The sequence below is a fragment of the Rattus norvegicus genome, chromosome 3 (assembly GCF_021556685.1).
Source record: "Rattus norvegicus strain SHRSP/BbbUtx chromosome 3, alternate assembly SHRSP_T2T, whole genome shotgun sequence".
NCBI classification, from domain to species: Eukaryota; Metazoa; Chordata; class Mammalia; order Rodentia; family Muridae; genus Rattus; species Rattus norvegicus.
Window position 1 is genome coordinate 3,346,871 of NC_141536.1, and position 27,087 is coordinate 3,373,957.

Consider the following 27,087-nt stretch of genomic DNA (forward strand, 5'->3'; position numbering starts at 1 on the left):
TGGTGGACTAGCCATTTTGAGCTGTTATTTCTGAAGGACATTTTTTGGTAAGTGTTATTGAAACATGTGTTTTGTGAAACACACTTTTACCACTATTGTAACTTGTTTCACTATTACTTCACATGGTATGGTCAGAGGTGAAATCAGTAGGAACTTTTTTAACGCCAAACTAAAGCCCATCTGACATATGAGGATGTTAACTTCCAACAGAAGCTCTTCACCTGTGTCTTTGTGATGAGTCTTTGAGGTTGTCAGACTTTTAAATGTTATGCCTCTTATCAAGACGTCATGTGTCCATAGCTCCAGGAAACCGACATCATCATGTAATCTCAAGGACAGAAAGGACATACGCATCTCTAGAGGGATGTTAATGTTGGTGATGTAAAAACCTTCCTTACCTTTAAGACAGATGCTGTTATAAGCATGTATTCTTCACTCCAGTCACTGTGTTGTTCACTGTCAAGCCTACACCTCAGGGACCAGTGTGATTCTTTAGGTAGAATTTCGAACATGTGATCTGATTCTGGCCCTTTCTCTGCAATTATGGATAACATATCCTGTGTGGGATAAGGATAAGCTTGTATTAATAGAGAGCCACATCTGAAGCACAAATATATCTTTTATTGTGATCCTGAGCAAGGACAGTTTTGCGTGCACAGCAATAACTGAGAGGAATAAAGAAGTCATTGAACTTTTTTCTGTTTTAGCTTCCAAATACATTTTCTTCCCTAATCCATTTTCCCCCAATTTGTAACATCACAGTTTTGTTTGGACTCCTGTTCCCCAAAGCATTTTGGTGAATGGTCCTTTATTACTTTCTGTTTCCTTCTATGAATATCTTTCTCAAGCATGGCATTCTAAGTAAATATTGGGATATTTCCCTTCTAGAGATCAAATCAGTATTTTACTTCCTGTCTCTCCTGGCCTCTATTATGTATCCTAAGTTTTTTATTTTTATAAATATTATTTCCCTACTTCTAAGACTTTAATTTCCTTTTCTCTGACTTCTTTTTTTTTTTCTTTTTTCTGGAGCTGGGAATCGAACCCAGGGCCTTGCACTTGCTAGGCAAGCCCTCTACCACTGTGCTAAATCCCCAACCCTTTCTGTGACTTCTTATTTTTAACTATGTCTAAAGATGCTGTCACATTTAAGAACCCAAGTATTTGTCAATTATTCTTCCATAATTTTATTCTGTAAAAATGACTACCATACACAGATTTATTCCACATTTTCTCTATTTTCAATCGATTACATGATTAAAAACATGGTTACCAGAAAACTCTGCTCTTAAATACCTAAGAAATGGGCAGGAATGCACGTGTCTGACGAGATAAATTGGTTCACACAAAGCATAAATTCCTAGCTCAGCTATAGTGCTAAAATAGATGTGGACAGTAAATAAATATTTCCAAAGAAGTTAGTTTCCAAAGAATATATATTTCCAAAGTAGTTTAAAATAGATTAAGCCATATTAGACAGCATTTAAATCTAGTCCACTATAATGAAAGATGTTACTATATAGCAAAAAAATAATGTGTACATCTAATTCATTGATAAAGTAAGTAAAAGTATATAGATATTAATTATAAAAGATTGAGTAATCTCAGAGGCAATGCTATTAAGGGATCGACTCCAGAATAATATGGAGTCATAAAGAAGCTGGAGGACTTTACAGTCGGGTTATCAGCTTTGTACATCCCTAGACCCATTTCCTCCAAGAAGCTGGTGGGTTAGGATCTTCGATACAATCAGAGGAAAGCGTGGGAATACTATTTCTTTTTATTTTGTATTTTTGATTTCTTTCAATTACATGACTCAAACTTCAGTGCAAATTATTTCTATTTTACAATGATCTTACCTTCATGTATAGGTTATCTAAACATTAATCTGTTTGATTAAATAATTCCTTCAAACGAAGGTGCTGTAGAAACCCAAAATGATACAAGTTTTGGAGTAGGCAACTTTTTGTCTTCTAAAAGACCCTAAAGAGATTTGCCAAACAAACATTTCTGTTTTGCTTGTCGTGGATTAATAGATGTTACTCTTGGGTTAGTATATACATTGCCTTTGTGTTTTTGTGAATCTAAGAAAGAAGGGAAATCATTGGTGTAACTGAACTCATTTAGTCCTCATTTAGCCCTAGGATACATGCCCTTTTCCTTTTACAACTGCATGCCTTATGCAATATCACAAACACACAGAAAATAACTAATTAATATTATAACACTTATAATGATCTTGCTTCATAAGGCACTTGATACATAGTTCTAAATGGCCCATTCTTCATGTATAAAGAGTAAGTTATTGTGTTTGCCTTGAAAGCTATGCTTATAGGTACTAGAATCAAACAGTCATATAGTACCAATCTTTTCATCCTATTGTTTGACTTTCTGACTGCCGTGGACAACAGAAAAGTACCAGCAGTATCTGTACTTCACAACACAATTTGCCTAACTGCACTTTTGTTATATTCCTTGGCTTTCTCCACTGATCTGTGAGCTCAAATCTGAGATCGTAGTGTCTATGTCAACCATATGGGTTTATTATGCTATATTTACAGATTTTTGTAAGAGACTAGGATGGTGGCACATGCCTTTATTTCTAGATCTCAGGAAGCAGAGCCAAGAGGATCTCTGTAAATTTGATTTCAGTTTGTTTCACTGATCATGACAGCCAGAGCTGTTACATAGAGAAGATCCAATTTGCTATTGAGTTGCTATTTTCTTTCTTATATAAATCTATGAGATTCCATCTCACACTAGTAAGAATGGCTAAGAACAAAAGCTCAGGTGACAGCAAATGCTGGTGAGGATGTGGAGAAAGAGGAACACTCCTCCATTGTTGGTGGGATTGCAGACTGGTACAACCATTCTGGAAATCAGTCTGGAGGTTCATCAGAAAATTGGACATTGAACTACCTAAGGACCCAGCTATACCTCTCTTAGGCATATATCAAAAAGATGCTCCAACATACAACAAAGACACGTGCTCCACTATGTTCATAGCAGCCTTATTTATAGTAGCCAGAAGCTGGAAAGAACCCAGATGCCCTTCAACAGAGGAATGGATAGAGAAAATGTGGTACATCTACACAATGGAATATTACTCAGCTATCAAAAACAATGACTTTATGAAATTCATAGGCAAATGGAGGGAACAGGGAAATAACATCCTGAGTGAGGTAACCCAATCACAGAAAAACACACAAGGTATGAACACATTGATAAGTGGCTATTAGCCCAAATGCTTGAATTACACTAGATACACAGAACACATGAAACTCAAGAAGGATGACCAAAATGCAAATGCTTCACTCCTTCTTTAAAAGGGGAACAAGAATACCCTTGGCAGGGAATGGAGAGGCAAAGATTAAAACAGAGACAGAAGGAACACCCATTCAGAGCCTGCCCCACATGTGGCCCATACATATACAGCCACCCAATTAGACAAGATGGATGAAGCAAAGAAGTGCAGGCCGACAGGAGCCGGATGCAGATCTCTCCTGAGAGACACAGCCAGAATACAGCAAATACAGAGGCGAATGCCAGCAGCAAACCACTGAACTGAGAATAGAACCCACGTTGAAGGAATCAGAGAAAGACCTGGAAGAGCTTGAAGGGGCTAGAGACCCCATATGGACAACAATGCCAAACAACCAGAGCTTCCAGGGACTAAGCCACTACCTAAAGACTATACATGGACTGACCCTGGACTCTGACCTCATAGGTAGCAATGAGTATCCTAGTAAGATCACCAGTGGAAGGGGAAGCCCTTGTTCCTGCTAAGACTGAACCACCAGTGAACATGATTTTTGGGGGGAAGGGGGCAATGGTGTGAGGATGGGGAGGGGAACACCCATATAGAAGGGGAGTGGGAGGGGTTAGGGGGATGTTGGCCCGGAAACCGGGAAAGGGAATAACATCCGAATTGTAAATAAGAAACACTCAATTTAATAAAATAAAAAAGAAATGTAAATAAGAAATACTCAAGTTAATAAAGATGGACAAAATGTTAAGAATCAATATATCATTGTAAGTATCATTTCTTTACATATTCTTAATTTCTTAATCTCATTTCTGTGTTTAACCTCTAGCATAAACTCAGGACCAGTGGAAAGAGGTACTAAAATTTGGAAGCAAATTCTAACAATAGGATAATATCTATAATGCACAGGTGAAATTTTCCCTCTCATGGTAAATCCTTCATTACTGTTTGTTATAAATCATATTTTCAGTGCTCAATGATTTAACTTTAAGTTCTGGGAGTAGAACAACCTATAAGGCCCTCATAGGGAAGAGGAGCAGCTGGACTGTTCGGCATTGTATTATAGCCAGTAGTGCATGTCCTCCCAATGGGGCAGCTGCTGAGTCCATGTTCGGTTTCCTTAATGTTTCCAACATTTGTTGCATTATTCTGGGAACATGAGGACTTTCCTCCAGGAGGATGGCATAGTGATGTTCCATGCCGCACTGCAGCCAAGGCCTCTCCAAAAATTTTGGAGAATTTTCAATCATAAATTCTACTAGAGAAATCTATGAAAAAACAGGGCAAACACAGAGGGTCTCTGTCATTTTGCATGGTTGCAAAATCACATTTTACTTCTTAGTCTTGGAGGCTAAAAATATGCCATTCAAAATTCTGAGAAAAATTTAGCTGTTCTAAATAGGGGCAGGCTTTTGTCAGAAATTTAAAAGATTGTGAGATCAGATGTTCAAGTGTGATCATCACAGTGCAATGTTACATAAGAGAATGATTTCCAGTTTTTACATTGTGATGGTCAGTATGTGATACATACTGTACACTGAAATAGCTTTGGTTACATTTTATAATATATGTGTGAGCATGATTTTAAGGATGCTTATAGAAAGGCAGAGCTAAGGAGGGAAGATGGCCTCTGAATGTGGGTATCATCCTATTGAAAATTCACATGGGCTGTCTAAAAAGTAAGAGACAGGCAAACCCATCTGAGCAGTGAAATTCATGTGTCTCAGTGCAGTGCAATGGTAACAGCTGCATCAATATATCACTGTAGGTGCCATTTCGTCACATATTTAGTTAATTACTTAATCTTAATACAGTGATGACTCAGTGCAGATGCAATGGTAACATCTTGATTTTATGATTCATTATATTGGGAGGTATTTGAAATAAGATCTACCGGGAGGAAATGGGATAATTATGTATCTTCAATGGCCGGTACTTTGGAACCCTGTCTTCTCCTGATCTTTGATTCTTCTACACAATATGAGGAATATTATTGTTTCTCAGTTGAGTTGTTTTACAGTATGTTCCTTACAGGTCCAAGGACAATTGGTCAATTAATAATGGATCAGAAACTCAAATACTTAGAGTCAAAATAACCATTTGATCACTGTACTGCATAAGGTTTGTTAGTTTATTATAGTACTTGAAAGATGGATAACATAGAAAAGTATACACAATAATTTCTCTAAACCAATCATAACCAGCATCCTGAGGCCAATGGTATTTTACTCACATTAATCAGGAATTCTTAAGGAGCATATCTGATTAAAAAAAAATCCAAATTGCATTGCCATCTTTTGTTGCGGAAACCACCTTGAAAACAAGTAGAATTTCACACATTCTACACTCAATATGTCAGAATTAAGTCTTGATTGCTGAACCCAGTACCTAGGATTTTTTTTTTGTATCATTTCACAGCATGTGTTCTCTATGGGTTAGTGTAAGGATATTCTAAATGACAAAGACAAAAGACTGAGTCACGGAGCTCAAATACCCATTTATATTTTACTTAGAATGCACCAATGATTCCTTCCCTCCAGAAGAACACCTTTCAAAGCTGTACTTACTTTACAAAATGAAACAAAACAAAAACCAAAACAATCATCATCAACAACAACAACAACAACAAAATGACCAAGATTCTCAGGGTAATCCTGTTTTCCTGTCTCATTGTAAAGGCTTATCAATTCTAGGCATAAAGTTCTTATCTAATTACCCTTTTGTCAATATCATTTGTCACTCCATTATTGCAGGAGCTGGGCACAAATAAGAGACATGGGGCTCACCCAACAGATAGGTTGTAAGAAGACATTTCATTAACAGAACAGTTACTTTTAATTTCATATAATGTACAAAAAACTTGCCTCAGAAGAGCTGCATTTTCAGGTGGCATTTTATCTAAAAGACTGAACACAGAGACAGTTATTTTAAAACAAGTATACTCAATTTGTAAATATAAAGGAAGGGAACAGAGTAATCGTATCGTATGCAGGATGCACTGTAAATAAAATGAAAGAGTTTGTACTCAAATTATTGCTTGAAATATTTACCCAATTCAGAAAAAAAGACAAATCTAATTGGAATATGAAAGTAAGATTATAAGCCTGGGCTACTGTATTTCCCACTGTAACTCATACTCTTTTAAAAGTGTCTTCCATGTTTGTGAACAATTGAAAGCTTTTGCTGTCTGTCAGTGTTCTTAGTAAATGTTTCTGTGATATATAATTTCTAATGTGTGTAAGCAAATGTTACTTCTATTTTGTTGAGGTTGTTCACAGTTTCCAATGATTACCTCTGCACTGCAGCTAATTTCTCTTCATATTGACCTTTTCGGGTACAGCAATCCACTCATCATATAGTTTTGAAGCCATTAGACTTCCCTTGAGGTTTTGGAGGAAGTCCTTATGAAGAGAGGAAAAATATTTTGTGGAAAAAATTAAACATGGAAATTATTCAAAGTACATTCACCTGTAAATTTCAGTTTAGTTCCAACTTTCTTCACAGTTCCCCAAATTTCCCCTAGTTAGAACGTTCCATGATATGTGGGCCCAGTAAGTTTCATCTATTTAAGCTAGAGACCAAAGAGTAAATTTTCAGATTTACTTGGACTATAGAAAAATCTTTCCTTAGCTCAGCATGCCTCTAGCAGACAGCTGAGCAAACTAGACATATAAGTGATTAATACTATAGTTCGAATACTATTTTTAAATGATAGAAACATACAATTATGATACCCACAATAAAGACAACCATAGGAAGTTATTATCGGATTTCTCAGGAGCAGAAAGCCACGTCTGGTACTGGAAGCATGGAGGCACATGTGGTCATAGTTCTTAGAGAATGCCCTGCCCCTATTTCACTAAACAAGTGTAACTCCGAACTCTATTATAAATATTTAACTTAATGTTCACAGATAATATACCCTTACCCATCAAAAAAGCTTCTCTTTGAAATGGATGGAGACCATTACTGAAAACCACAGCTAGTCAAGATACAAAGAACAAACTATCCTGTGACTCTGAGTGCCAGTTCATATATATACATAATAACTCCTGAACTGTTGTCTCTGAGCATAGGTTGAGACAGACAGAAAAATTGTACACCAGAGGATAGGGACATTTGCTTTGAGATTTGGTCTCCTAGAAATGAGGGTAGGGTTCATTTTTGATAGTTCAACAATCACATTGCTTAAACAATTTCTGAACAAAACATCATCCATGTTATTAACACTAACAGAGGAGACTTTGAGCATATAAGATTTCTCTCATATGGGGCTCAGGATTTAGCTCAGTGGTAGAGCGCTTACCTAGGAAGCGCAAGGCCCTGGGTTCGGTCCCCAGCTCCGAAAAAAAGAACCAAAAAAAAAAAAAGATAAAAAAAAAAGATTTCTCTCATACATATCTACTGTCACTCAAGGGAATGCAAAAAGAAGACAACTACTCTCATAGACTCAGAGGAATCCTGAGGTGGATGATGGAAGGACATTCCCTACCTTAAAGATCTACGCCATTACATTAACTGATTGCTTGTTTATATCCACCTCCTCTTCCGAATCCAATTTGTCCTTTACTGTTTGGCACAAAGTTGTACTCGGAGGTTCTAAGAAGACACCCGTGGTTGTGAGCCCTTTCTTTTTTAGTAGGTACAGCATGTCCTGAGAATAAGATAGAGAAATACCTGTCAGGCTTCACACACCACAGACTACTATTTGTTCCTTAAGAACCAGACCAATGGTGTGCACAGGTGCAGTGCACGTGCTGGCATGGACACAGTTAACCTCATGCTGGTTTTGTGCCTCAATCTTTTGTTGTACACTTCCCACCCTAATATTATCCATTAAGGATCAGGCAACATTTCTTTATATCAGATTTTCCAAAATAGTTAAGGGATTAAATCCAACTTTTCCAATAGATGGTTTCTGAATAGCCCTCTCTCATCTTCCTACTGGAAAGCCAATGATTTGAGAAACAATTCTTGCTCCACATGGTGATAGAAGTGAAGGGGTCAGGTATTTAAGAAGCAGGATTTTGTCTTAGGATAGCCAGAGAAACACCATATGAGACATACCAGAATTGCTGCAGGCAGGATGCCATCCTCACAAATGGAACTGAGTTCCCTTCCAAACAGTTTTCTTCCCTTTTTAAATGGTGGGGTGGTGCATACTTGGTCCTGTGGGGCACAGAGCCCTTGTCCAACTGCGATGTTATAGAAGTTCTTTGTTTCTTAAAAGTTTTTTCCTTCATATCTGAGCAGGAGTTGAGATCATTACATGGGATAGTATAATTTATAAAGATCTTTTACAAAACCAAATTTCATTTGCAAAATGTCCGTATTATAATGGGTTAATCATCTTGTTGTGCTTATGTAACCTTCTCATATGCCTTACACTGTTATTAATCTTAGTGATGTCTCTAAGACATGGTCTTGTGTTCTGTAGTGGGAATTCTCACAACATGATGATGTCTAACTCCATACTGTATCATGAAATACTAGATACATTGGTTGAATGAACTCCCTGAAGTATGTATAGGCTGTTGCTTCAATAATTACATCCATTTTCATAGCCACGCTTACTTTTATTCTTATTTAAAATTTTTCTATTTTTTCAAATGTCACAGTGAAGCTCTTTTCATCCTTATTTTTCTTGTTCAGCATTTTGAAGAACCATTGTTAAGTTTATTTCAGCAGCACCATATCCCCCTCATGTGAAATATACATGACTATACACTATAGTGTCAGTTCAGAGCTGAAATTAAGTTTCTTTTTCGCTTCTAGTTTTCTTTTAGAATATTGGACTATAATACAATTTTAAACATGTTACTTAAAACAAATAAATTAAAAGTAAACAAATGAGTCATATAACACAATATAAAATAGTCTTCTTCATTGAAAAACATATTGCCTGCCTGGCTATCTAATGCAAAATTATGAGGGCTGAAATCACAAGTAATATTAGATAGATGGACAAAGATGTTTGAGTGTGTGTGTGTGTGTGTGTGTGTGTGTGTGTGTGTGTGTATGTGTTTTTTTTTATATATATGTATACCAAAACACCTATCAAAATTTTTGATTCGGAATTGTTTCTCTTTAAAGAAAATGGAGGGACAAAAACTGGAGCAGAGACTGAAGGAAAGGCCATCCAGAGATTGCCTCAACATCTGATCTATCCCATCCATAGACACCAAACCATGACAGTGTTGATGATGAAATGATATGCTTGCAGACAGGAACCTCACAGGGTTGTCCTCTGAGAGGGTCTACCAGCTTCTGACTGAGACAGATGCAGATACTCTCAGCCAACCACATGACTGAGTCCTGGGACCCCAATGCAAAAGTTCGGGGAAGAAATGAAGGAGGAGAGAGGGATAGCAACCCCATAGGAAGAACAATAATATTAATTAACTTGACCCCTCAGAGCTCTCAGGGTCTTAGCCAACAACCCAAGAGCATACATTGCCAGTCTGCAGTCCCTGCTACATATGTAAAGAAATGGCTGTCTTGTCTAGCCTCAGTGGGAGCGGATGTTCTTGTTCCTGTGGAGGCTTGATGCCCCAAAGAAGCGGGATGCTAGAGGGGTAAGTTGGGAGTAGGTAGGTTGGTGGGGGAGCACCCTCTTACAGGCAAAGGGGAAGAGGGATATGGTGGGGCATTCTTGGTAGGGGGACCAGGAATGGGACATTTCAAATGTAAATAAAAGTAATAAAAATAAAAAAAGCAAAGTTTAAAAGAAATCAGGGGTATATGTGGGAGGTTTTCAAGAAAGGAGAATAAGGAGAAATAATAATAGTATTCTATCATTTGAAAAAATAATTAAAAAGCCCCAGTCTATCACTATTAGGGCCATTTGGAATCTAGATATAGGTCTAAAAGATATTTGTTGTATGATTTGAAATGAGATTAGAGACTGGGCTACAAGCCTAAGGTGATTTCTAGTCAAGCCTGCAACAGATTATCTGCAATACCATAAATCTTGTTTTTCTATGTACATTTCATTGCAATAGATTGTCAAAATACAGTTCATGAGTAATTTTGTGCTATAATCACAAAAGCACTTAATGGGAACATATCATGATCGATGTCTTAGACCTGCTTATTCTAATGGGACAAAAATGTGTGTACACAGTGTTTTGACATACCAGTTTATGGCAAATATCTGCCTGGGAAAAATGAAATGTTCTCCCTATAACCAAGATTAGTCTTTACATCGGAATTTAGAGTTCTCTTAATATGGACCTGAAACATACTGCTTTAGTGTGGTTTTTTTTGTTTGTTTGTTTTTACAGTGCCCCATTCCTTTGGAAGAAAATGATAGTATGCTACGATATTTTATGACAAATTAAAATGGGAACTAAGAAAAGCCACCTGAAGGAAGATGGCAGACTCACTCTTTTGCTGCTGGCTTCTTGCTGAGTTTCTGGGCTTCAAGATGAATTTCCCATGTACATCAGCATTTAGGCATTTCATGATTACCCCAGGTAGGGAAGGAAAAGCTGTAAAATTTCTTAAGTCCCGTGAACTGAAGTTCTTTTGAATATTTATCATTCTAAAGTCATGCGGATACTCATGCCTTATGAGAAAAAAAATGAATTGTAACTACTGTAACTGAATATAGGCAACCCTTCTGATACAATTTAGAATGCTTTGCTGCATTTCTTCTCCTTGTCCTCCCCCTCCCACTCCACCTCTTTTTCCTCCTCCTCCACCTCCCCTTTCCCTCCCCCTGCCTCTCCCCTCCTCCTCCTCCTCCTTCTCCTTTTTCAGGATAATGTAGACTGTACATACTAGAACATTAGAACCTTTACAGGGATACTATAATAAATTAAGCTGAAAACTCTGAAAATAATGAGGAGAAAATTTTCAGTGTATCACTTTGTTTAGACCTAAGAATGCACTGTGTAGGGGGACTTTTGCTGTATTCTTCTCTAACCCTTTTAAGACAGGCCTGTTGGAGTATTAATACCTATAATATTTTTACATCATAAGAATCCTACTTCACCGGGGTTGGGGATTTAGCTCAGTGGTAGAGTGCTTGCCTAGCAAGCACAAGGACCTGGGCTCGGTCCCCAGCTCCAAAAAGAAAAGAAAAGAAAAAAAAAGAATCCTACTTCACTCCTCTAGCTTCATATTAAGCAATTTAAATATTTCACACTGCATACATAAAATAGAATATGAGCACTATTTGTCTTCACAAAGGTAATTGTGATATCCTATTCTAGTAACTTAAAAGCACAATGAAAAATCCAGATCAAAAATAAGAAAATACACTAAAGAGAAGCCGACAACTTAATATTAAGTCTGAAATCAATTAGAAACAGAATCCATAAAACCAAGATCCTGTTCTTTGAGAAAATCAACAAGACACATAAACCTAAACTAACTAAAAGTCTCAGAAATAGTATGCAAATTAACAAAATCAGAAATGAAAAGAGAGACATAATGAAAATTGAAGAAATTAAAAAAAATCATCAGGTTTTACTACAAAAGACTAACTTGACAAAGCTTTGAAAATCTATATGAAATGAATGATTTTCTAGACAGATACCACATACCAGAGTTAAATCAAGATCAGATAAACTAATCAATCCCATAACCCCTAAGGAACTAGAAGAATTCATTAAAAACAACCAACAACAATAACAGTAACAAAAAGACTAGGGCATGATGCATAATTCAGTGCCTAATTCTACCAGACTTTCAAATAAGAGCTAATACCAAAACTCCTTATCTGTTCTCAAAAGAGAAACAGAACTACAGAACTTGCTGGTGAGATTGTAGAGAAACGGGAATGCTCCTCCATTGCTGGTGGGATGGCAAACTACCACCACTCTGGAAATCAATCTGGCTGTTCCTCAGCAAACAGGAAATAGTTGTACCTGAAGACGCTGATATACTGGTCCTGGGCATATAGCCAAAAGATGCTCCACAGTACCACAAAGACGCAAGCTCCACTATGTTAATAGCAGTTTTATTTGTTATAAGCAACCCTGATGTTCTTCAACCAAAGAATGGATACAGAAAATATGGTTTATTTACACAATGGAATACTATTCAGCTACTAAAAACAAATGACATCGTGAAATTTGCAGGCAATTGCATGGATCTAGAAAATATTCTAAGTGAGCTAACCCAGACTCCAAAGGACATGAATAGTATATATTCATTAATCAGTGACACTACACAAAATATACAGAATATCCATGACACTAAAAGTTAAACCATAAGGAAAGCCTAAGTAAGGATGCTTCAATCCCACTTAGCAAAGGGAAATAAATAACCATGGGAGGCAGAGGGAAGGAGAGATATGTGTGAGAGTGGAATGGGAAGAGAACAGGTCAGGATCAGGTATGGGAGAAACATGAGAGAGGACAAGGGACCCAAGAGAATGAATGGAAATATACAGCTCTCGGGGTTGGTGGGAACCTCTAGAATATCCCAGAGTCGTGGGATAGGGGTGCTCTCAAGAGTCAAGGTAGGAGTGAACGTGATTGTTGGGGGGAGGGCGGCAATGGGGGGAGAGTGGGGAGGGGAACACCTATGAAGAAGGGGAGGGGGAGGGACTAGGGGGATGTTTGCCCGGAAACCGGGAAAGGGAATAACATTAGAAATGTAAATAAGAAATACTCAAGTTAATAAAAAAAATTAAAAAAAACACCAAAAAAAAAAAAGAGTCCAGGTAGGAAATCTTGCCCAAACACAAAATCACACAGATGTAAAATTTGAAGAGACCACCTTTTTAAATCAGACAGGACACCTGTAGATGGATAGGGACACTAACACACCTACAAAACTTTCAACCTCAAATTGCTCCTGTCTAAAAGAAATGCAGGACAAAAATGGAATAGAGTCTGAAGCAGTGACCAGTCAGTGACAGGCTCAACTTGGGATCCATCCCATTATTAGGTACCAATCCAAAATATTATTACTGATGCAATGTTGTACTTGCAGCCAGTAGCCTAGCATGGCTGTCCTCTGAGAGGCCCTGCAAGCAGCTGACTAAAACAGATATAGATAGTACCTCTAACCATTGGACCGAGGTCAACAAGCCTTATGGAAAAGTTGGGAGAATTGAAAGAACTGGAAGGATAGGAAACATCATAGAAAGACCAGTAATATCAACCTGGACCCCTGGGAGCTATCAGAGACTGAGTCACTAACTAAAGGGCATACATGGGCTGTTCAGAGGCCACAGGCACCTATGTACAAGAATGTTTTCTTATCTGGCATTAGTGGGAGAGCGTGCCCTTAAATCTGCAGAGACTTATGCCACTGGTATGAAGGTCAACTTTATGGGTTAGAGCTTCAAATTTTCAGTAGCTTTTAGAAGATCAGCTTTCAAGAATACTTGGTGATCTCAAATTTTATTTCTTATTCAAACTTTTCTGATAATTTTATTACTATTATTTATTTGGTAATAATCCGGTGAGAAATAAAAGAAGGCAACAAACAGTATAGCTGTAATTAAGTCAGATTGTCTCCAGAAATCAGAATATGATTTCATATTCAGTTGCAGAATTATTGGTCATAGGAGATGTGAACTGAATATTTTACATGGATTCGGAGAAAGGGCTATATTTCTGATATTCATTACAAAACAATCTACATAATTTGGAATAAATAAAAAACTGAAGATTTTACATTTTAGATTTAAACTTGTTTCTCTGTGTAACTCATTCACTCACATATATACCCGATCACTATGTTAGACTTGGTGTCTGGGCAGGTCAGATGTGGGAATTAGAACCCCTGAAACTGGAGTTATAGATGGTTGTGGGCTACCATGTGAGTGATGGAATCCCTTGAGATATATAGCTAGGAAGAGTTTCTGTAATGATCACCAAATGACTTTTTTAAATTGTTTTCTCCAGAAACAATATGTCTAGATTTTTGTTTTGTTTGCCTTATCAGGAAAATTCTGTTTCTGAAACAGAAAGCACAGAAAAATTCCTGTCATTCTAAGGCTGTTGCTTATGAGGTAATAAATTGTTTCTGAATGTTATATTAGTAATTAATTATGATTTAAATGAATGAAATTATACTTAAGTCATTTTGCTTTAGTGTTTATTCAAGTTTAAGACTAAATAATGAAAATAGTGAGGATTCACCAAACTCAGCTCGTCCCTCCTTAGATTTCCCTGTTATTACCTTGGAGTACTCTTGGAGCTTTCCCAGGACCAGTATAGAACCACAGTTGGTAATCTTCAATGTTCTGGGAGGCAAAAAGAACCAACCATCACAAATAAACTGACATCAGAGTCTTGAAGAGTCTAGCAATTTCCTTTACTTACCATTTCTAGCTCTTTAGCAGGGAAATTATTTAAACCAGTATTAATGATATTTCTTCTGACCACAGGTTTGAGTAAACAGGACTGATTTCAGGAGAAAATCTATGGGTACTTGCCTTTCCTCTTGGAGGGAACCTTGATCTCCTGATCCACAATAAAATAAGAAGTTGCATTCAGCCATTACCACTAACCAAGACAAATAGTATTATGAAATTTCTTATATCTGTGCAGACTGTGTGTGGTATATTGAATTTCGACTTAACATGAGCACAGAACCTAGTGTCCACAGAGGCGTATACTCATGGTGGCTATGATGAGTTTAGCAAAGTTAACATTCAAAAGATATGATAACTTCGACAACAGTGAACACAAGAGTCAAAAACAGAGTCTTTGAGGGTGCCTAGAAGTGAAAACAGCCCTTGGCTTTCATTCAGAGATGTCCAGTCTGTGGAGATGAAGGACTTGTGTCTATCCTGGAAAATAGGCCTGATGCTGAAAAGAAGTTCTAGAACATAATTACTGCACACACTGTTATGGATCCATTTGAAATGATTATCTAAATAGAATGTTGAAATATTGAGCACCCTCCAGGAGTGGCTCTAACTGGAATTATTATTAATTTTATTTTCTTGTAGACACCTATTTAAAACCAATGTCATCGTCCCATAGAGTTTTTCAGTGTTAAACTAGCAGACAAAAAGCACTCAAGCAGACACACCACCAAATACCCATTTACACACAAACATACATGGAGAGGTGATAATGAAACAGAAAGAGAAAGAGAGTGAAAGAGAGAGGCAGACAGAGGTAGAGGGGCATAAAGTTAGAGAGGCAGACTGACATGTGGATTCTCATTGTACACACTCACAGAAAGAGATAGACAGGGATGCATAAACACAGAGAAACACACACACACAGTTACAAAGAGATACACATGCACATTTAAAAATAGAAATACAATATATACACAGATATGTATGCAGAAAAGACATAGAAATGTAGACTCATTCATTAAAGATTTATTAAATGTTAAAAATAAATACACTAGAACATGTACACTTACACATCCACACAAGAGAAATAAAAACAGGAAGAAATGAGAAAGACTACAGAATTACATACCAAATAGGCAGTATAGTCTAATTTAAAAAAAAAAGAAAGAAAGAAAAATATTCCCTCTAACATTGGCATCCTTTAAATTAGGTATGAGCACATGACAAATTAATCACAGTTTATTACAGTGGATATGTATTATCTAGTGAAACTACACATACAGCTCAAACCATTGGGCTATGACTTTCATTTCACATAAAACTAGACACGAATTCAAGAAAAACTGTCACTCAAAGGACTATTATTATGTCTTCAATAACTTCTGATTAAAAAGGAGCCAGTTGGTTTTAGTGGGATTCCCAAACCCGCGGATCCCTGCCCGCAGCAGCTCGCTGCTCCCAAACCAAGTGGGAGAGAGACCTCACCGCCTGGACAGGTGGGCACTCCTGAGACTGCAGAGCAGAAGAGACCACCAACACTGCTCATACCTGCCCACATCCCTGGCTCAAGAGGAAACTGGACATGGCCTCTGGGTTCCCTTGGATAAGGCCAAAGCAGCAGCAGGTACCCTGCGTCTGAGACACCGCCTGAACCTGAAGGGACCAACCAGATAAAAAGTTCTCTGCACACAAATCCCGTGGGAGGGAGAGCAAAACCTTCAGAGAGACAGACACGCCTGGGAAACCAGAAGAGACTACACTCTGCCCACATTACTGATTCCAGAGGAAAACACCAAACGCCATCTGGAACCCTGGTGCACGGAAGCTACCGGAAAGGGCAGCGCAGATCTTCCTGGTTGCTGCCCCCACGGAGAGCTCATAAGCAACACCCCACGAGCAAACTTGAGCCTCGGGACCACAGGAAGACAAAAATTTCCTACTCCAAGCGACCTGACTAGTGAACACAGGACACAGGTCCACAGAAACAGCTGAAGACCTGTAGATAGGAAAAACTACACGCCCGTAAGCAGAACACTCTGTTCCCATAACTGGCTGAAAGAAAACAGGAAAACAGGTCTACAGCACCCCTGACACACAGGCTTATAGGACAGTCTAGCCACTGTCAGAAATAAAAGACGAAAGTAACACTAGAGATAATCTGATGGCGAGAGGCAAACGCAGGAATCCAAGCAACAGAAACCAAGACTACATGGGATCATCGGAGCCCAATTCTCCCACCAAAGCAAACAAGGAATATCCAAACACACCAGAAAAGCAAGATCTAGTTTCAAAATCATATTTGATCATGATGCTGGAGGACTTCAAGAAAGACATGAAGAACTCCCTTAGAGAAACACAGGAAAACATAAATAAGCAAGTAGAAGCCTACAGAGAGGAATCACAAAAATCCCTGAAAGAATTCCAGGAAAACACAATCAAACAGTTGAAGGAATTAAAAATGGAAATAGAAGCAATCAAGAAAGAACACATGGAAACAACCCTGGATATAGAAAACCAAAAGAAGAGACAAGGAGCCGTAGATACAAGCTTCACCAACAGAATACAAGAGATAGAAGAGAGAATCTCAAGAGCAGAAGATTCCATAGAAATCATCAACACAACTGTCAAAGATCATGTAAAGCAGAAAAAGCCACTGGTCCAAAACATACAGGAAATCCAGGACTCAATGAGAAGATCAAACCTAAGGATAATAGGAATAGAAGAGAGTGAAGACTCCCAGCTCAAAGGACCAGTAAATATCTTCAACAAAATCATAGAAGAAAACTTCTGTAACCTAAAGAAAGGGATACCCATAAGCATATAAGAAGTCTACAGAACTCCAAATAGATTGGACCAGAAAAGAAACTACTCCTGTCACATAATAGTCAAAATACCAAACGCAAAAAATAAAGAAAGAATATTAAAAGCAGTAAGGGAAAAAGGTCAAGTAACATATAAAGGCAGACCTATCAGAATCACACCAGACGTTATGCTAGAAACTAAGAAAGCCAGAAGATCCTGGACAGATGACATACAGACCCTAAGAGAACACAAAAGCCAGCATAGGTTACTGTATCCTACAAAACTCTCAATTAACATAGATGGAGAAACCAAGATATTCCATGGCAAAACCAAATTTACACAATATCTTTCTACAAATCCAGCACTACAAAGGATAATAAATGGCAAAGCCCAACATAAGGAGTCAAGCTACACCCTAGAAGAAGCAAGAAACTAATCGTCTTGACAACAAAACAAAGAGAAAAAAAAGCACACAAACATTACCTCACATCCAAATATGAATGTAACAGGAAGCAATAATCACTATTCCTTAATATCTCTCAACATCAATGGCCTCAACTCCCCAATAAAAAGACATAGATTAAAAAAATTGATATGCAACGAGGACCCTGCATTCTGCTGCCTACAGGAAACACACCTCAGAGACAAAGACAGACACTACCTCAGAGTGAAAGGCTGGAAAACAAATTTCCAAGCAAATGGTCGGAAGAAGCAAGCTGGAATAGCCATTCTAATATCAAATAAAATCAATTTTCAACTAAAAGTCATCAAAAAAATAAGGAAGGACACTTCATATTCATCAATGGAAAAATCCACCAAGATGAACTCTCAATCCTAAATATTTATGCCCCCAAAACAAGGGCACCTATATACGTAAAAGAAACCTTACTAAGGCTCAAAACACACATTGCACCTCACACAATAATAGTAGGAGATTTCAACACCCCACTCTCATCAATGGACAGATCATGGAAAGAGTAATTAAACAGAGACGTAGACAGTCTAAGAGAAGTCATGAACCAAATGGACTTAACAGATATTTATAGAACATTCTATCCTAAATCAAAAGGATATACATTCTTTTCAGATCCTCATGGTACTTTCTCCAAAATTGACCATATAATTGGTCAAAAATGGGCCTCAACAGGTACAGAAAGATAGAAATAATCCCATGCGTGCTATCAGACCACAATGGCCTAAAGCTGGTCTTCAATAACAATAAGGGAAGAATGCCCACATACAAGTGGAAATTGAACAATGCTCTACTCAATGATAACCTGGACAAGGAAGAAATAAAGAAGGAAATTAAAGACTTCTTAGAATTTAGTGAAAATGAAGGTATAACATACCAAAAATTATGGGACACAATGAAAGCTGTGCTAAGAGGAAAACTCATTGCTCTGAGGGCCTGCAGAAAGAAACAGGAAAGAGCATAACTCAGCAGCTTGACAGCACACGTAAAAGCTATAGAACAAAAAGAAGCAAATACACCCAGGAGGAGTAGAAGGCAGGAAATAATCAAACTCAGAGCTGAAATCAACCAAGTAGAAACAAAAAGGACCATAGAAAGAATCAACAGAAGCAAAAGTTGGTTCTTTGAGAAAATCAACAAGATAGGTAAACCCTTAGCCAGACTAACGAGAGGACTCAGAGAGTGTGTCCAAATTAACAAAATCAGAAATGAAAAGGGAGACATAACTACAGAATCAGAGGAAATTCAAAAAATCATCAGACCTTACTATAAAAGCCTATATTCAACAAAACTTGAAAATCTGCAGGAAATGGACAGTTTACTAGACAGATACCAGGTACCGAAGTTAAATCAGGAACAGATAAACCAGTTAAACAATCCCATAACTCCTAAGGAAATAGAAGCAGTCATTAAAGGTCTCCCAACCAAAAAGAGCCTGGGTCCAGACGGGTTTAGTGCAGAATTCTATCAGACCTTCATAGAAGACCTCATACCAATACTATCCAAACTATTCCACAAAACTGAAACAGATGAAGCACTACTGAATTCCTTCTATGAAGCCACAATTACTCTTATACTTAAACCACACAAAGACCCAACAAAGAAAGAGAACTTCATACCAATTTCCCTTATGAATATCGATGCAAAAATACTCAATAAAATTCTGGCAAACCGAATCCAAGAGAACATCAAAACAATCATCCACCATGACCAAGTAGGCTTCATCCCAGGCATGCAGGGATGGTTTAATATATGGAAAACCATCAACATGATCCATTATATAAACAAACTGAAAGAACAAAACCACATGATCATTTCATTAGATGCTGAGAAAGCATTTGACAAAATTCAACACCCCTTCATGCTAAAAGTCCTGGAAAGAATAGGAATTCAAGGCCCATACCTAAACTACATAGTAAATGCCATATACAGCAAACCAGTTGCTAACATTAAACTAAATGGAGAGAAACTTGAAGCAATCCCACTAAAATCAGGGACTGGACAAGGCTGCCCACTCTCTCCCTACTTATTCAATATAGTTCTTGAAGTTCTAGCCAGAGCAATCAGACTACAAAAGGAGGTCAAGGGAATACAGATCGGAAAAGAAGAAGTCAAAATATCACTATTTGCAAATGATATGATAGTATATTTAAGTGATCCCAAAGATCCACCAGAGAACTACTAAAGCTGATAAACAACTTCAGCAAAGTGGCTGGGTATAAAATTAACTCAAATAAATCAGTAGCCTTCCTCTATACAAAAGAGAAACAAACCAAGACAGAAATTAGGGAAACGACACCCTTCATAATAGACCCAAATAATATAAAGTACCTCGGTGTGACTTTAACCAAGCAAGTAAAAGATCTGTACAATAAGAACTTCAAGACTCTGAAGAAAGAAATTGAGGAAGACCTCAGAAGATGGAAAGATCTCCCATGCTCATGGATCGGCAGGATTAATATAGAAAAAATGGCCACTTTACCAAAAGCGATCTACAGATTCAATGCAATCCCCATCAAAATACCAATCCAATTCTTCAAAGAGTTAGACAGAACGATTTGCAAATTCATCTGGAATAACAAAAAACCCAGGATAGCTAAAACTATCCTCAAAAATAAAAGGACTTCGGGGGGAATCACTATCCCTGAACTCAAGCAGTATTACAAAGCAATAGTGATAAAAACTGCATGGTATTGGTGCAGAGACAGACAGAACGACCAATGGAACAGAATTGAAGAACCAGAAATGAACCCACACACCTATGGGCACTTGATTTTTGACAAAGGAGCCAAAACCATCCAATGGAAAAAAGATAGCATTTTCAGCAAATGGTGCTGGTTCAACTGGAGGTCAACATGTAGAAGAATGCAGATCGATCCATGCTTATCACCCTGTACAAAGCTTAAGTCCAAGTGGATCAAGGACCTCCACATCAAACCAGACACACTCAAACTAATAGAAGAAAAACTAGGGAAGCATCTGGATCACATGGGCACTGGAAAAAATTTCCTGAACAAAACACCAATGGCTTATGCTCTAAGATGAAGAATCGACTAATGAGATCTCATAAAACTGCAAAGCTTCTGTAAGGCAAAGGACACTGTGGTTAGGACAAAACGGCAACCAACAGATTGGGAAAAGATCTTTACCAATCCTACAACAGATAGAGGCCTTATATCCAAAATATACAAAGAACTCAAGAAGTTAGACCACAGGGAGACAAATAACCCTATTAAAAATGGGGTTCAGAGCTAAACAAAGATCTCACAGCTGAGGAATGCCGAATGGCTGAGAAACAACCTAAAGAAATGTTCAACATCTTTAGTCATAAGGGAAATGCAAATCAAAACAACCCTGAGATTTCACCTCAAACCAGTGAGCACGGCTAAGTACAAAAACTCAGGTGACAGCAAATGCTGGCGAGGATGTGGAGAAAGAGGAACACTCCTCCATTGTTGGTGGGATTGCAGACTGGTACAACGATTCTGGAAATCTGTCTGGAGGTTCCTCAGAAAATTGGACATTGAACTGCCTGAGGATCCAGCTATACCTCTCTTGGGCATATACCCAAAAGATGCCCCAACATATAAAAAAGACATGTCCTCCACTATGTTCACATCAGCCTTATTTATAAGAGCCAGAGCTGGAAAGAACCCAGATGCCCTTCAACAGAGGAATGAATACAGAAAATGTGGTACATATACACAAAGGAATATTACTCAGCTATCAAAAACAATGACCTTATGAAATTCGTAGGCAAATGGTTGGAACTGGAAAATATCATCCTGGCTGAGGTAACCCAATCACAGAAAAACACACATGGTATGCACTCATTGATAAGTGGCTATTAGCCCAAATGCTTGAATTACCCTAGATGCCTAGAACACATGAAACTCCAGATGGATGATCAAAATGTGAATGCTTCACTCCTTCTTTAAAAGGGGAACAGGAATTCCCTTGGCAGGGAATAGAGAGGCAAAGATTAAAACAGAGACAGAAGGAACACCCATTCAGAACCTGCCCCACATGTGGCCCATACATAGCCACCCAATTAGACAAGATGGATGAAGCAACGAAGTGCAGGCAGACAGGAGCCGGATATAGATCTCTCCTGAGAGACCCTGCTAGAATACAGCAAATACATAGGCGATTGCCAGCAGCAAACCACTGAACTGAAAACAGGACCCCCGTTGAAAGAATCAGAGAAAGAACTGGAAAGCTTGAAGGGGCTCGAGACCCCATATGAACAACAAAGCCAAGCAACCAGAGCTTCCAGAGACTAAGCCACTACCTAAAGACTATACATGGACTGACCCTGGACTCTGACCTCATAGGTAGCATTGAATATCCTAGTAAGATCACTAGTGTAAGGGAAGCCCTGGGTCCTGCTAAGACTGAACCCCCAGTGAACGTGATTGTTGTGGGGAGAGTGGCAATCGGGGGAGGATGGGGAGTGGAACACCCATAAAGAAGGGGAGAGGGAAGGGTTAGGGGGATGTTGGCCCTTAAACTGGGAAAGGGAATAACACTCAAAATGTAAATAAGAAATACTCAAGTTAATAAAAAAAGAAATTTATACCTAACAAATAAAATAAAAAAGGAGCCATTTGTAAAATATGATTTGTAAATGTATCATGATCAAATTTCATCTGTATTTACACATTTCCACATATGTGAATCTCAAAAGCAAAATTCAATTTTAACTCAAAATAGATTGAAAGTAACTTACATGCTTTCTTATCATTGGTAGTACCTTGCTGATTATGTCATTCACCATATCAAAGTTTGTTGCTGTCACATACAGAGGCTATAGAATGCACAGAGAGAAAAATGCTATAAAATAACCTGAAAGCTCATGAATACAAAATTAATATGATCTAATCATTATTTACAATTTATAATCTGTAACAACTCCTCTAATGTAGAACTCATTTTCTTCCCATAGGCTAAGTCTGGAAGACACTCAGTCTAACATATTTATATTAGAATTTAGTTCTTGGGTACTGAAAAATCAAACATAACTGTAACAGGTTGTGTATGATAAAGGGTGACTGAGAAGCCATGGGTGCTAGAGCTCAGCATCCTGATTTCTCTTTCATTATGGCAGAACGTAGTCAGGGAGGACACTTAAAAAGAGAGCAGAGATGTTTGCTTCCTCTCCAACTGGACTTCCATCATTACAGCCTTACTTCCATGTGCTTCATATGCACAGTTCTAGGAAAATGAGGTTGGGAAGCAGCACAATTATTTTTATAAAAATTAAAATTAGTGAGCACTCTTATATCAGGGTTTGTAAATACTTAGATGGCATACAGATATAGAGCGTTGAATTCTTTTATGGTGATAGATCTAGGGATCCAAAATGAATATATTAGAAACAAGACCCCATTTCTTAACACTCCCAGGAAAAAACAAGGTACTTGTACTATTAGCTCTCTACTGCCTCCTACATTTAGAATCTGCTCCAGAGACCAAGGAAGACAGCAGCAAGAATATAGCATGAAATCAAAGCATAGTAATCGGACAAGAAACCACTGATGTACTGGAAATCTAATAAATAACCAGACAGTGAGTACATAAGTATATTTTTATGAAGTTAGTATCTATATTATCAGTTATCTTTGATGAGGATTGTAAGTATCTATCTGTAAGTATCTGTTTCAGTCCCTTAAATGAGAAACACAGCACATGTGCTCTCTCCCTATCCATAACAACCATGAACCCAAACCTAAGAAAACCACTTCACGAACCATCTCTTTTACAAAGGTTTCATTCATTACTTTTTAATTTTTACTTTTTATTAATCAACTGCCATGCATAATGTATTACTTTGAAAATAATATGAGTGAGTGTGTCTGTGTCTGTGGTGTGTTTGCATGTGTGTGTGTGTGCCTGTGTGTGTGTATGTGTGTGTTTGTGTGTGTGTGTTCGTGTGTATGTTTGAGTGCTTCTGATGATTCATCCAAGACCCCAATGTTACATGTCAGCTTAGTAGAATTTTATGAAAAGGACAACTTACACTAACTGACTTTGTATCTTTTTATGCAAAGGCTAACAATTATGCAAAAGCATCTTAGAATATGAAAAAAAAAACCAGCTCTGATCTTGTGGTTGGAATGTAACAAGAAAGGAACAAATTTAAGGTTTTGTTCAGAATGTAAAATTAATCACCTATGGGTGAAAATATAGATCAGGGCTCAGAAATCATACATGCCAGAAGGAAATAATCACCTGCAAGTTTCCTTCTTACACCAATATGGCACATTGAAATATGTACATATATTCATAAACCACATACTCATAGGAACACACACACACACACACACACACACACACACACACACATAGAGACAGAAACACACACACATGGAAGCATTGAACATTTAAAGAAAAGTAAAGCTTCTGATATTTTGATGAATGTCTGAAAACATTGGTATAATTTTAAGATAACAAAGTTTTATTATAAAGAATTCTGCACATGAGATAGAGTAATAATTCACATGGGACTTTAATTCACATTATTGTAAACATTTTGTTTTCACAGCATTAGAAACATATTAATGTCTAATTAATGTTTGCAAAGATGTGTACATCTCTTTCTGATGGTGATTTTGTTTGTAAAACAGATTTCAAGACAAAGAGACTTTTTAAATAAAATATTTCTACAAATAACATTTTGAAAGCATGAAAACTAAAATAGAACTGGTAGTTTAATTATAAATGCTAAAATATTTCTTGACTCATGATGAACCACAGAAAGGTAAACAGTTCTTTTTTTTTTTATTGATCAATTAGATTTATTTTTTTTTAATTTAGAGAATACTTTATTAGTTTTTGTAATCAAACGCACGTAGATAAGACCTTACATATTTAATACAGTGTGTTACCCCTGTACAAATGGAAAAAACTTAAGTTCAACATTTCTAGACCAATATGGCTGTTAATTTCTGTACAGTGCCAACTCAACACAGTAAACGGGGATACTTTTTTCCAAAGTTGACAGCAGAGCTAAAGTTTCCAAAAATTCAAATTATATATCTGTATATATATATTTATATTTATATAAAAAGACCAATAATAGCAGTGTGTTATGCATCAACAGCAGCAACAGCTTTTCCAGGTTCTGCAGTCATCTGAACAAAACTGTAGAGACATCCAGCACACTCCATTAAAAAAAAAAAAAAGTAAAAAAACAAAACCCAAGAAAACAGCACAGTTCTGTTACTCTTGTGGTACCTGGCACCATTTTTTTTTTAAATTAGCTTCTCAATCATCATCTGGAAAGAAAACATTCTGAGCAACATCATTAAAAACAGCTCTGATAAAGCACGGTCACTACTACGTATCATAAAGCAGGTACAAGCTATTTTACATCCACAGAGGTATGATACAGTACTGTCCTACATCTATAATACTAGAGGATACAGTTTAAAAGGCATTATTTGAGACTTGATTCTACTTTTCCAGCAGAGGGCCCAAAGGATGGTGTGACACAGCTTTGTAAAGAAATATACTCTAGACAGGATTTCCTTTCACTAGTGGCACAGTTCTAAGGATTCATTCTCTCCATGAATGTCAGCTAAAACCGTTATTAAAAAAATGAAATATCCCTAGAACAAAACCGTATAATCACCGGATTCACATGAAGATGACCTAGTGGAGACAAGCTGGACCTCACCTTACCAACAAGCTATCAAATCTGTTATGTTTAAACAGTGAGACCTCCAAGGAAGGAGATGCCAAGTAGTGCTTCAAAGCTTCGGACCACCATCAAATACAGCATCCTTTTCAACAGAAGCAGAAGCTCATCTGAATATGCTCAAGGATGCTGACATCAACATTTAATCATCTCCTCACTCATCCAGGAAGAAGGGGAGATCAGTTACTACTGTACTTTATTGTGTTCAACCAAATCACCATGTTACAAAATAAGCAAGCTGTCATAATAAAAAATAAGGCTCCTCTATCCAGCACCAGATAGCATCATTTTACTTTCAAGCCTAGAAATTGCACACTTGTATATAAACCAACCGAAGATGAGGATTGAGAGTTCATCTTGGTGGATTTTTCCTTTGATGAATATGAAGTGTCCTTCCTTATCTTTTTTGATGACTTTTAATTGAAAATTGATTTTATTTGATATTAGAATGGCTACTCCAGCTTGCTTCTTCTGACCATTTGCTTGGAAAGTTGTTTTCCAGCCTTTCACTCTGAGGTAGTGTCTGTCTTTGTCTCTGAGGTGTGTTTCCTGTAGGCAACAGAATGCAGGGTCCTCATTGCGTATCCAGGTTGTTAATCTATGTCTTTTTATTGGGGAGTTGAGGCCATTGATGTTAAGAGATATTAAGGAATAGTGGTTATTGCTTCCCGTTATATTCATATTTGGATGTGAGGTTATGTTTGTGTGCTTTCATTCTCTTTGTTTTGTTGCCAAGACGATTAGTTTCTTGCTTCTTCTAGGGTATAGCTTGCCTCCTTATGTTGGGCTTTACCATTTATTATCCTTTGTAGTGCTGGATTTGTAGAAAGATATTGTGTAAATTTGGTTTTGTCATGGAATATCTTGGTTTCTCCGTCTATGTTAATAGAGAGTTTTGCAGGATACAGTAACCTGGGCTGGCAGTTGTGTTCTCTTAGGGTCTGTATGACATCAGTCCAGGATCTTCTGGCCTTCATAGTTTCTGGCGAAAAGTCTGGTGTGATTCTGATAGGTCTGCCTTTATATGTTACTTGATCTTTTTCCCTTACTGCTTTTAATATTCTTTCTTTATTTTGTGCGTTTGGTATTTTGACAATTATGTGACAGGAGGTGTTTCTTTTCTGGTCCAATCTATTTGGAGTTCTGTAGGCTTCTTGTATGCCTATGGGTATCTCTTTTTTTAGGTTAGGGAAGTTTTCTTCTATGATTTTGTTGAAGATATTTACTGGTCCTTTGAGCTGGGAGTCTTCACTCTCTTCTATTCCTATTATCCTTAGGTTTGATCTTCTCATTGAGTCCTGGATTTCCTGTATGTTTTGGACCAGTAGCTTTTCCTGCTTTACATTATCTTTGACAGTTGAGTCAATGATTTCTATGGTATCTTCTGCTCCCGAGATTCTCTCTTCCATCTCTTGTATTCTGTTGGTGAAGCTTGTATCTACAGCTCCTTGTCTTTTCTTTTGATTTTCTATGTCCAGGGTTGTTTCCATGTGTTCTTTCTTGATTGCTTCTATTTCCATTTTTAATTCCTTCAACTGTTTGTGTTTTCCTGGAATTCTTTCAGGGATTTTTGC

At 37.5% G+C, this 27,087-nt stretch overlaps 2 pseudogenes across 1 annotated transcript in view; one reads left to right on the plus strand and one right to left on the minus strand.

Annotated features, from left to right (window-relative positions):
* Nucleotides 1-27,087, plus strand: part of Nid2-ps16 (nidogen 2, pseudogene 15) — a 1,080,338-nt pseudogene that overhangs the window by 680,890 nt on the left and 372,361 nt on the right.
* Nucleotides 1-27,087, minus strand: part of LOC120101869 (uncharacterized) — a 35,202-nt pseudogene that overhangs the window by 2,279 nt on the left and 5,836 nt on the right.